At 38.3% G+C, this 12428-nt stretch overlaps 2 pseudogenes; both read left to right on the top strand.

Annotated features, from left to right (window-relative positions):
* The first annotated feature begins 4446 nt into the window (after positions 1 to 4446).
* Positions 4447 to 7104, top strand: LOC131783306 (uncharacterized; annotated as a pseudogene).
* Positions 7105 to 10878: 3774 nt separating this feature from the next.
* LOC136277359 (alpha-(1,3)-fucosyltransferase 7-like) lies at positions 10879 to 12073 on the top strand (annotated as a pseudogene).
* The last annotated feature ends 355 nt before the right edge of the window (positions 12074 to 12428 follow it).

The following is a 12428-nucleotide window of genomic DNA, read 5'->3' as shown; positions in this document are numbered from 1 at the left end:
AATCTGAAATCTGAAACCAAACTGCATATACTCTATGCAATCTATTGAACAACACTACTACCGTGAGACTGAAGAACAAAATTCAAATGGATGCAAACTGCTTGTGAAGAAAGACGCCTTGTTGGATTCACTTGATGCCAGGGAACGTAGCTACGATAACAGTGCGAATGGTATTAATTTCATGATCAGAAAGGTGAATCTTATGTTTTTTTTTTCATTGTAGTTGTATGGACATTCTTTTATAATAAATACATGATCTAAAATCCCGTGTTTTTTGTGTATAATGTTATTATGTTAAGTATTGTTTACGCAATTGTCTTGTCACAGGCAACCCAAGGTCACGTCTCGAGAAAGAGCCAACGATTAATTCACGAACGCGTCACGCGTTGTGTGACTCAGAGTAAGTTATGCTAGGAACCGTTGAAAATTTGAACACGTTATAAGGAATAGTATAGGGAACGAAATATGGTCGATTTACAACGATGAATATTTCGAAATATGAGGATTTTTCTCGTAAAATCAATAAAACTTACTCATACCCTGTGTATCCGTTGTAGTTTCTGGCGATTGTTGCCGTTTTAAGCTTGCTTTACCATCACTATTATTCACGTCATCTACTTTTATTACATTGGTAAAATCTGTACAGAAATTACACCAACCAACTATGTCGAAGGCTTGAAATTATATTACGATCGATTTTCATCAAGAAATGGGCCAGGAATTTTCCACAATAGTGCAAATAATCGTGAAGGCTGATCGCGGAAAAGCGATTGCGTGACGCTCGGTAAGCTGTAAGATGACATGTTATTATATACCAGACGTAAAAACTCTTCAGATTCTCAGTCTGCATTTTTTACCCACTCTGCAGTCTATATTTTGTATCCGGTCTGCAGTCTGCTGTCTACATTTTGTACTAACAGGTATCCGTGGCACCAATACAGTTTATTTTTGGTTACATTTATTCGCACAACACACATAATCTACCACAAAATACCTGTGTGTGAGGTAATTCGACATTTTCATTCTTTCCCGTTTTAATAATCTTCTTTCCTTTTGTAAGAATGTAGACCACTTACAATGTTTCAAGTAATCCACCCACCCTACCAAAAATAACTCTTGCATGCATAGCATGCCTTTGTTTTGAGACAGGTGTACGCCCTTGGCCACACTTGAGCTCACTATTTCAGTATACTAGTCCGACACGCGTAGTATCACTACACTTGATTCCACGGATCCAGTACCATCCAGGTATCCCAGTTACCCTGCTCACAGGGTCTAGTTTATCTTAAATCCATGATAATAAGAAGAAAAGGAAAAAGAAATCCATTATGTCATCCCGAAAAAATTGTTACCTCACGTACTAGGGTGTTGCGGAATTCTTATAACCCCGCTAGCTGGTTCAAACAAATGAAGAGGACTGTATCTTTCGATGTAACAACACGATTTAATCCAAACCAACAATGTATTGCGATATACAATTCTCACATATTCAACGGTCGTAACACAACGATCAAGGATCAACTAATAACAATTGCAAATATCTCCAATGGGCCACGCTACATGTCGATCAACATGTGATCACAGTAAAACCCAATCATAGTGCTGTGAAATATTTGTGATCACATTCCTCCGAAGTGCGTGACAGATACGTACGTGAAAAATATTTAAAGATGTTTAGTTGCATAGCTAAGGCGATGAATTAATTGTACTAATTTAACTTTAACTTCATTTCAGGCCTATTTATCAATTTTGTTAATTAGTATTTCTTGTAATGTACAAACGAAAACGTTTAACGGCCAGAAGCAAGAATAACACTAAACTGTATCGCGGCGCAGTTTAGAACGGTAAATGTTTTGTTCACATTACATGTACAAAAATTCTAGTTGAACGACTGCGTGCAATTTTGCACAGAAAATCTGTGAATAACTGAGCTTTCAAAATTTTCTGTACACAAAATAAGAATTTTTTAGGAAGGTCTTACGAATTCAAGAGCTTTTTAAAAAAAACATGGACAGCAATTTAAAGTAAGGAGAGAGCGTACCTCATTTGTATCATGTTTACATCCCAAAGTGATCGTGAACAACTTCCTTCAAGCTCTTTGAGGTGAAGATTTATTTCCGTGCTTGGCATCACCTTCCTTTTCTTCGAGATATTCGAACTGGTCGCCGTTTTTTCGCTCTCGGCGTAAACTAAGGCTGTGGTTATGTTGCCAATTGCTCTTTTCCTAGTCTGAGGTTTGCCGGAGAAGAAATGAAACTTACCGTCAGAAGAAAAAACGTCCTCAAACGTGCATACATTATCTTTACCATACTCGAGCAATTTAACACTCCCTACGATAGCGCTTGCAGTTGGAAGGACATCATACTGCCCCTTTCTTTCGCTTTGTTCTTTTAACTTTACCATTCGTCGAGCTATTTCAAAAAGCAAAATCATGTAGGCTTCAAGGGTGACTTGAGGAAAATTGCAATCGGACACTTTATTGTTCAGAAATATTTTTCTGATATCCTTCGTAAAGGTGATAGTATCCTGGTAATGTTCCCTCAAAGCCTCAATGAGCTGCTCATAGGTTTTCCCACTTGACTTGCCAAATTTTTCACTTCCCCTCGGACGCATGGACATAATGCCATTGCCAGGCTGGTGTGTTGTTGGCCTTGCAGTGAGTCTGAAAAGTTCCCGTACCATTGCATTGTGTTTTATCATCAGGTAGAAATTCTTGTTTATCGTAAACCTCTCTCTGTCGTTGACAATGCCAACCAGCGTGGCCACCACTTGTTGAGCATTTAAGCCTGTGATATCGTACAAGATTGGCTTATTATACTTTAGACGTATCATAAATTCTGGTATTTCGTGCTCCTCTAATGGTTTGAGTTTTGGGACGTCAGGGAGCTGTTCATGAAATAAATTTTGACAAGCGTTCACCTGGTATTGATACAAATGTGTGTAGTCACTGCATGTAGTCATGTTTACGGCTGTCCTTGCTTTCCCTTCTTGTTTTACAAGTTTCTTTCAGTTCTCACACGTAAACTCCGTGACAAAATAATCTTATAAAAAGGTATAAATGAATCGCAGAGCTGAGTGAGTTACACGTAATATCAGTTTGCTCGGATCGAGTATTTAGAACTTACGTAGCTTTAATTTGTGCGCTTTTCAAGGAGCCTTAATGGGTCACGTGAAGTCAAACGGATTTGTCCCCTGTGGAGAAAGCAAACGATTTTTTTTTGGTTTTTTTTTTCTCTTTGCAACGAACTTCGGAAACATTCCACAAAAACCTTTTTTATTCTGGAATTTAGGTCGTATTATAAATTTTTTACTTTTCAGTAGAAGCAAGGTAACCGTTGGATGAAACTAAAAGAGCTAAATAATCACCGCACCCTCAGTACCTCACGCAGTCGGATGCAGCCACACCCTCAGTACCTCACGCATTCGGATGCAGGTGTCGGCAGTGATCTCCGAAGGGCCATGGGGTTTTAAATAGAGTTTTAACACTGAAGGGTTTTCCTATCGAAAAGGTTCCTCGAAACACCCTCAAAAGAAAGCCAAAAAATTGCAGGTTGAGAATTTAGTTAATTGCTAAGTCTTCGCCGACAGGAAAAACGTAGTGACCTCGCAACCCGAGATCAGGCAAGTATGGGCATTCAAGCTTTCATATTATTTATATTCTTCTTCCTTAATTATCTAGAATATTCCTTGCCGTTATGGTCAGCGTTTGAGTCGGTAAGCACTCATTTACTGTCGTTGCTAGTGTATTTGAATACCGGGAAACAGGTAAAGGAATATTATTCGCTGCATATATTCCCCGACTGGAGTCTAGTCTTAAATCATGTAGCATTCCTTGGTTGATATTTTTCTTTATTCTCTTAACTTTTCTACTTAGTAGTGTACGGAAACTACAAGTATAAATTATTTCTTGGTCACTTATGTGAGTTAAAGGTTAAAAACTGGCATGTTAGCCTTCGGACAGAGGGACCTCATTTAGAAAACATGACACCTTTTCCATCCACATCGAGATTTAATTCTTGTCCGGGAGCATATGAAACTCCTTGTTAACAAAAGGTTCTATCATATTTCCGACGGCCACGCCCATCAAAAGCTCTCTTACAATAAAATGAAAATTTGGTAGTTTTGTGCTTACTGTGATTTTCATGAAAAATTTCACAACTGGTTACCAACGGTTTATTAAACTTACATGTTTATTGCATCTTAATTACACTTTTTTAGTTCGAAAAACATAAATTAAGTCATGGTCCTTGGAAGTTTGTTTTATTAAGTCGAGTCAATTTTTAAGAAATCTGAGCGCGAAAATCAGACCTGCCAATGAAGACTGAGGAACAGCTTCTCACTGCATGCCGGGATAGACGTGTTACCGCCAGATTTGAAAACTGTAATAAATTCCCCGCGTTTTGGTGTGCGATTCATAAATATTGATAAAAATTTTCTCACGGACCGATGGCCTTCAAGTTTTACCAATATCTGTTTTTACTGCTGCTATTCATTTCCATTGAAAGAAGTGAATCGGCTGGGAACGATTCAGGAGAGCAGGGAAGCAGTTCATCAGGTGATTCTGTTCCTTCGTTCTCGTACGAAATAAACAAGTAAGTATATAAAATAATATTATTACTTTAAATTTTAACACTGTAAAGGGTACCGTCGGAAAAGGTAGTTGAGCTCGGAAAAGGAGTAAATGACATCGAATACAAGCGCCGTAACCGGCTCTAGAAGTAGGAAATACTCTTCCCGTAATGTCAACAATTCTAAAGTAAGATTGTGTTACATGTTTTTTATGTTAGCGGCATTTAAAATAGATTTACCGATGTTCCATTTTTTTCCTTTAGTTTCCTCATTTACACCATATCGAAGGAGAAAAAGAGTGATGACGGTGAAGGTAACGATTCTCCTATAGCATCTGTCGTGAAGAAAATTTTGGAAGATTCAGGAGCACATAATGTGGAAGTAAACAAACGCATTTTGAACGTTTTTAAGAAAAAGATATCAATCCTCCATACAGCGTTCAAGCGGGCAAGCAAATCAGGCGGAAAAGCCCTGAAGAAATTAGTTAACGGGTGGAAATTTGGACCAAATTATAAATTAAAAGTGTTCTACAACGAAGTTGACGTTTTGAAATTAAAGGGTGATTGCGATCGGCTGAGAGGTGAGAAAAGAGCACTCGAGGAGTGCGTGACTGAGCAAGCAGCTAAACGGATTTGCCTTGAAGAGAAATTGAAAACTGCCCTGGAAAAGTCACAGAATAAAGACGAAGAGAGCAAGACACGATTTAAACGTTTGGCGAAAAAGGTTGCAGACATGTGCTTGGAAAAAAGGTCAAGAGGCCCAGCAAAGAAAAAATCTTTTCGGCAGTACACCCGACAACATCAGGCACGTGTCAAAAAATAGTTGAAGGAACAATGTCACACAACCCTGTCATTCCTTGGTTTATATAATTATGTTGCCACCAAGGTAGATGTCTTCAATGAGGACACTGGTAAGTTAGAGACTTTTAGTCTTCTTGAAGAAGGGGAACTTCCTTTTATTGATAGTACAGAAAAGGAAATGACAGACAAAGAGTTAGATGACCTTAATATGTGGATGTATCTAAAAGACAACTTTAATATCTCCAATGAAGCCTGGCGTGAGTTTTCAGTCAAGGCAAAAGATATGCCAAAACTGTCTCAGATAACAAAACGGATAAATGAGTTAAATACTTCATGGAATTTGAGTTGCACTCCAGGTGAAGCAGGTGTTCAAGTGAAATTTGAAGACAGCCTTCGAAAACAGTTAACAAGACTAGACTTGAAAGAGAACACAATTAAGGTAAAGCTCAGTGGGGATGGAACACAAATAGGAAAGAGGTTGAAAATAGTGAACTTTACTTACACTATATTAAATGAGAAAGATTTAGCCATGGGTGAAAAAGGGAATTACATTTTGGCAATAATTAAAACAACTGAAAGCTATGAAAATTTACAAGAGAGTCTCTCTGATCTCAGGAATGAGATGGAATTGCTTAAGATAATTACTGTAAATAATTGTAAATATAATATCGAGTATTTCCTTGGTGGAGACTGGAAGTTTCTGGCTTGTGTTTGCGGCCTGGGGGCTGCAAACCAAGACTATGCTTGCATATGGTGTAAGTGCCCCAGGCTACAGAGGTGGGATACAAATAAGCAATGGTCTATGACTGATCTTAGTCTAGGGGCACGAAACCTAGCACAAATAAGTCAGTGTGCAAAATCAAAACAGTTCAATTGCAAAAATAATCCTTTGTTCCCATTTATTCCTCTTGATCATGTAGTCATTGATACTTTACATCTGTTCTTACGAATTTCTGACAATTTAATTGAACTTCTGATCAGACAATTAAGAAGACTAGATAGCATTGAGAAAAAGGTAACATTTACAGATGGATTTCCAAGAGATAAATATAAATATATGGCAGGTTATGAAATGCTCCTTAACAACCTGGGAGTTTCATTTCAGTGGCACATTGGGAAAGAAAGCAAGAAATTAGAGTACAGAGACCTGACTGGTCCTGAGAAGTTGAAATTGTTTCAATATATACAAATATCAACAATTCTTCCTACTTGTGAAAACAGTGCCCAAATTCAAAAGCTATGGGCTGATTTCATAGATATTATTGGTGATTTAAAGCTTGATTTTCATTCTAATGATGAAGTTATGCATTTCAAAGGCAAAATTGGGGATTGGTTAGGTAAATTTCTTGAGTTATACCAAACTAAGGATGTCACCCCTTACATGCATGCCCTTTATGCCCATGTTCCAGAATTCCTTAATCTATACACAAACATCGCCCACTATACTCAGCAAGGTATGGAGAAGTACAACGATAGGGTATCAAAGGATTACTTTTGATCTACCAACCACAGGGGAATTGCTGCACTCAAACAATTATTTCTGAAGAAAAATAGAATACAATACCTGGAGGCAGCTGGGTATTCCAGGGTCAAAAACAGCTACAAGTGTTCCAACTGCTCAAACATTGGGCACACCATTAAGACATGTACATCACATTGTATACATTGCCAGCATCCTACATTCTGCTCGCATCTTGTTAAAATTAATGGGAAATGGACCCCAAAATGTATGTAGGGTTCAAGTGATTGGCAAAGCCTTTGTAGCAGTCCTAACAACATAATTTGAACTTATATCCCACTTGTTTCATGTTCATTTTAGAATATATAACAGTGAACCTATACTTCTGCCTCATTGAGTAATTTAAGCCTTTGACAAATTATGTCCTTTGAAATTCGCAGTGTAGACTATGCAAACATAAACAATGCAAAATATATTTTGTACATGAGATATTAAAATAAAACTAAAAAGCTCTGCTGATGTACTGTCTCTTGTTACCGTCTCCCCTAACGAAGGTTAAAACTAAAGCATACAAGCCTTCTATCTCTGACCGTACAAATTTCCCTCCGATGTATTTAAACTCCATAATTGGGTTTCTCTTGGACAACCAGTATTTTACTGTTCCATTGACAACATACGCAAAGTCGCCATTTCCATTGAAAATCCTCTCATTCCACCTTAACCCTAGTATATGATCCAATTCAGCATTATCCTTGATTGTATGCACCTTCTTCCCTCTGATCTGAATTCCTTTTACAACCTTACCAAGTCCTCTATCAAAAACATCAGGGTCAACATTAACTTCGATCCTGATGTCAGGATCATCACGCCGCCCTGACCACAGCTTGCGCTTTATTTCTTGATAGACATGTCCATGGAAGACGTTCGTCCTGTCCTCAAGAGATATTTCTCCAGGAATATACGTTTTCTCCAGCCGTTCGAATAGAAACATGTTCTCGTCCTGACAGTCACGCCATTCATCAGATTCTTCACTGTAACCTTTATAGTGAATTTTAACTTTTTTCTTCTGTTTATCGATCGCGACTATTTCGATTTCATAAAGTTTATTATCCTTAGCTGATTTATGCCTCTTTTTCTTCTTGTCTTCAACCGCCAAATATTCGTTTAAAAGCCGTTTTGGAGGTTGCGATATCCGTTTCATTTTTTCCGCCATTTTCAATCATAAGAGCTCGCGCATGCGCTTGGGGCAATTTTACGAAATCCTTCAAGTAAGATTACTCAAATCAAATGTTCCACTCACTGGGGAAAGAGTTTGATATGAATCTGCAAGACTACAACTGTGCGATTATATTTTTTCTGCATATCAGGTGATGGCACTGGAGGGGAATTTATCTGGGGCGGTGAGTTTGAAGACAAGTTTCATCGAAACTTGCGGCACGATCGACCATTTACAGTAAGCATGGCTAATGCAGGACCGAACACAAACGGCTCGCAGTTCTCCATCACTGTCGTACCAACGGTAAGTACACCAGAGAGGAAACAGGGGTTTAAAATCGTTCTTTAGACAACGGCGCGTTCAAAGAAAAGGGGACAACAGATTTTCTCACTAAAATATCTGCAATTTATTTCATCCATTCAGTGGAAGTTTTCTTTAACTTTGAATTTCAAGGGACAGTAGTCTGCCACGGAGGGGGTAGAGCTCGACACGAGAACAACCAGTACAATTTAGAAAAAAATAAATTCAGAAAGCTGACGCTGTGAAGATAATGGGGACGCGTTGTAAGAGCGTGTGTGAAGCGGGGAAGCGCGTAACCTTGAAATTTCTCAACCTATCTTGTATGGGCCTCTACGCAGTGAAGCTCTTTAGGCCTTTTGATTGGTCGAGAAAACTCGCCTCTTCTTACAAACCAATCAGATGCAAAACAATAATCAAGTGCGGCGAGGTATCTCTCGTTTTCCCACGCTTTAAGCCGTTTGCCTGTTCTGATTGGCTGTTTTGACAACCTTGGTTTTATCACTTTTCCTTCCAAGTAGCTTGTACCACTGACTGACCAAAAGTTAATTCATTTACTCTTCTTCTTTTCACAACAGCCATGGCTTGACAACAAGCACACTGTGTTCGGCCGCGTCGTTAAAGGAATGGACGTGGTGCAAGAGATTAGTAAGGTGAAAACAAATCCTAAGGACGATAAACGGTACGACGACATCAAGATTATCAACGTTTCTTTGAAAGGCTAAGATGACATCAGTGCTGAGGAAAAGAAACGTGAATTAACCACAAATTTACACCCCTCCTTATCATGCTGAACGATATGAAGTCATTGCACTGGTTTTAACGATTCAGTTAAAATAAACGGTCCAACAAAATGGAATCATAAGGATTAATCTTGATACCGACCGCAATTTTTAGAGTTGTTATTTGTGGAAGAACAGGAAAAAATGCTACGGAAAAAAACACCTTCACCAAAAAAAATTTAGTTTCCAAACATTTCCGCCAAGTCATAAAGCGATAAGTGGAAGCAAACATCAAACTCTCCTTGAGTCTTCTAAGGAAAGCACCAACGTAACAGTGACCACGTTTTAGAAAATGTCCTGTTTTATTTAAGACAAGTCGTTTCTTTATATCAAGAAAGATTTTATGTAAGATACGCTTTTTACAAAATAAATAACACATTCATTCTGACCTATATTCAAGTACAAACAAATTTTTTAGAATTATCAAATTTTTTGTTTGTATGTTTGTTTGTTTTTCATAACATAGCTTCTTTGCTATTAAAATCTGTGATCTTGGCCTTCAAACAACTGCTTTAAAGACGTTGGTAACCTAATTTGCTATAGATCATCCTACGAACTCCCTTGAAATTTTAAAGTCCGCATTCGTGACTTTTTAAACACCACAAACTTTTTTTTTTCATGTCGGACAATAAAACCAATGAAAGTTCAAAAATCCTTTTGCGGTTTTTCCTTGATATTTTACATAAAAAAACAGCTTTCATGTAATAATTACCGGCGCTCACACCTATGTATGGATTTTACGGACACTTACGAGCTACATAAGTCAAAGAATAACTCATCAAAGCGACTCTGTTTTCAGAGTTTTTTTTTTAATCCGAATCTGCTTTCCTTTTCTCTTGGGATCCTGCAGAATTATCGACAGACCTGATCAACTTGGTCAATATCAGCGCCTGTAGAAATAAAGAATAAATATCGAATTATTTTTTTTTTAGGAAAGTTCTACCACTATCTAAACAAACAGAGTTAGAACTAGAGTTTTTCTCAACCGTACTGCGCTGTAATTTATGACCGGCGACCTTTAAAAACTTGCGACTGAAAGCTGCGACTCTGAAGTAGTGACACGCAACCATAAGTCAAACTCGGTAAATTACACTGCAATTTGATTTCTTACAAATTTCGCTGACCGTAACAAACCAAAACCTTCGTGTGATTGTTTTAGGCAGGAATTTATTTTCCTTAAAATTAAAATTTATTTAGATCTATATTTCGATATATTTAAGTAATGTAGTTAATTTACACGAAGGTGAAGCTGCGATTATAAGCTCAAATGACAGCATAAACAATCTGTGAATTTATGGTTGCCACTATTGATTAGATCACGATTAACATTTTAAACATTTACGCGTTCGTGGTTTTCTGAGTTAGAGGCAGACTGAATTGACCGATACACTCCTCGTTAAAGAATATTAAAATTTTTAAGATATTAGGCACGCACATCATCAAGAACAAAAGCATTTCAAATTCAATTTGTAAACCGCGAGCGGGTGTTTTTGGAAACAAAATTTGGCTAGGAGAGGAATGTTTTCGCTTTTTCCCCTTCCCGCCTCCTTCAAAAAATTTTTTTTTTGAAAGTTGATATAAAACGAAACAATAAGTAAAAAGGAATATCTAAATTCTGTTTATAGGAGGACTCTTGATTTTTTTTTTCTTTTTCGATGAATATGTCGCTAGGTTACCAATTTCATAGTGGAACAATCCCATTCAATCAATCTCTTTTCCAAATAAAAGCTTGGGCCCTGACAAACCGTAAAAGCCATGGCAGGCAATTGGAAAGCTAGATTATTATTTTACAGCATTAGCTTGGGAAGCTCTCTTTAATCCTACAATACTGGTTCTTCGACAGCAAAATTCCATCGAGAAAGATGTCCGATCAGCGAATAGCTACGAAATTATTCTTCAGCAGCGGGCCGCAGACATTACGAAGGAGAAACGCTTTGAAACTCGTTCTGTTCTACACGACTTTATTCGGTGAACGACCATGGCGAGGACTTTCTAACGATTACAATTTCACAAACTGGAAACGAATACCTTGTGTTGTGCAGGCATGTAGAATCTCTTACAACCGGAAAGACCTTAATCGGAGTGATGCAGTGATATTCCACGGACGAGATTTACCCAGTGTTTCTCACATGAAAAGCATAATGAAGTTTAAAACTCCACATCAGAGATGGGTTTATTTTATACATGAAAGCCCTCAATTTACTTTTTACGAACCATGGCTGTATAACGGGTTTTTTAACTGGACTATGTCCTATCGGAGGGATTCGGATTTCTTCGTGCCCTACCGAACGTACACCCAACTTCAGCCCGACGAGATTGAAAACGAGGAAACGCAAGATAGAAAATATGCATCGAGCAAAGATAGACTTGTGGTTTGGGTTGTCAGTCACTGCCAGGGTTTGCGCGAAGAGTTTGTCAAAAAACTCATGAAATACGTCAAAGTGGATGTGTTTGGATGGTGTTCAAAGAGATTTAACCAAACTGAAACGTGTCCGAGGCAATCTTCGGCTTGCGACGATACGTTAAAACGCTATAAATTTATCCTTGCATTTGAAAATTCATACTGCTCGGATTACGTGACCGAAAAGTACTGGTACATGCCATTTGACCACGATATTGTGCCGGTAGTTTTCGGAGGCGCTTCGTACGACCAGAAAATCGCTATACCTGGTTCTTTTATCAACGTTTTGGATTTCGCGTCGATTAAAACTCTAGCTGATTATTTACTTTTCCTGGACAGAAACGAGAACGCTTACAACGAGTATTTTTCATGGAGAAAACGCTACAAACGGTTCTTCCCGAATCATGGACTTGCCATATGTGCGCTGCACTCAACAATATTTCAATACCATCCAAAGTTTATAAAAATCTTGAGGAATTCTGGGGAGAAAGGAGTGATTGTGCGACCAAAGAAAGAAGAATAAGAAAATTAGTAGAAAGGATGGACTGAAATTCTATTTGTGACGATATGGTGGAGTTAAAATCTCTTTCTTTAAAAAATTACTTTTGAAATATTTGCGAGGAGAAAAAAGCAGCTAGAGGTAAGTGGGCAAGTCGTCAATGACACGAGGCGTCAATCACGCATGAAGAGACAGCCGCGCGTTTCGAGATCTTCACGCGTGTCTAGACAACACCTAAATACCTGAGGTGCCGAGACGGCCCCCACTTCCACCAACGACACGCGTGTCGCACCAGTAGCAAGTCTCAAGGCAAATGCACGTTTCGAGACAGATTCGTTAGCCAAGGAAATCGCACGCGTTGCGACCACAGCAGTATTGGTGCAGATAATCTCGCGTTTCGCAAAT

Source organism: Pocillopora verrucosa, chromosome 12, assembly GCF_036669915.1.
Source record: "Pocillopora verrucosa isolate sample1 chromosome 12, ASM3666991v2, whole genome shotgun sequence".
Lineage (NCBI taxonomy): Eukaryota > Metazoa > Cnidaria > Anthozoa > Scleractinia > Pocilloporidae > Pocillopora > Pocillopora verrucosa.
This window is presented reverse-complemented; position numbering and strand designations above follow the sequence as displayed.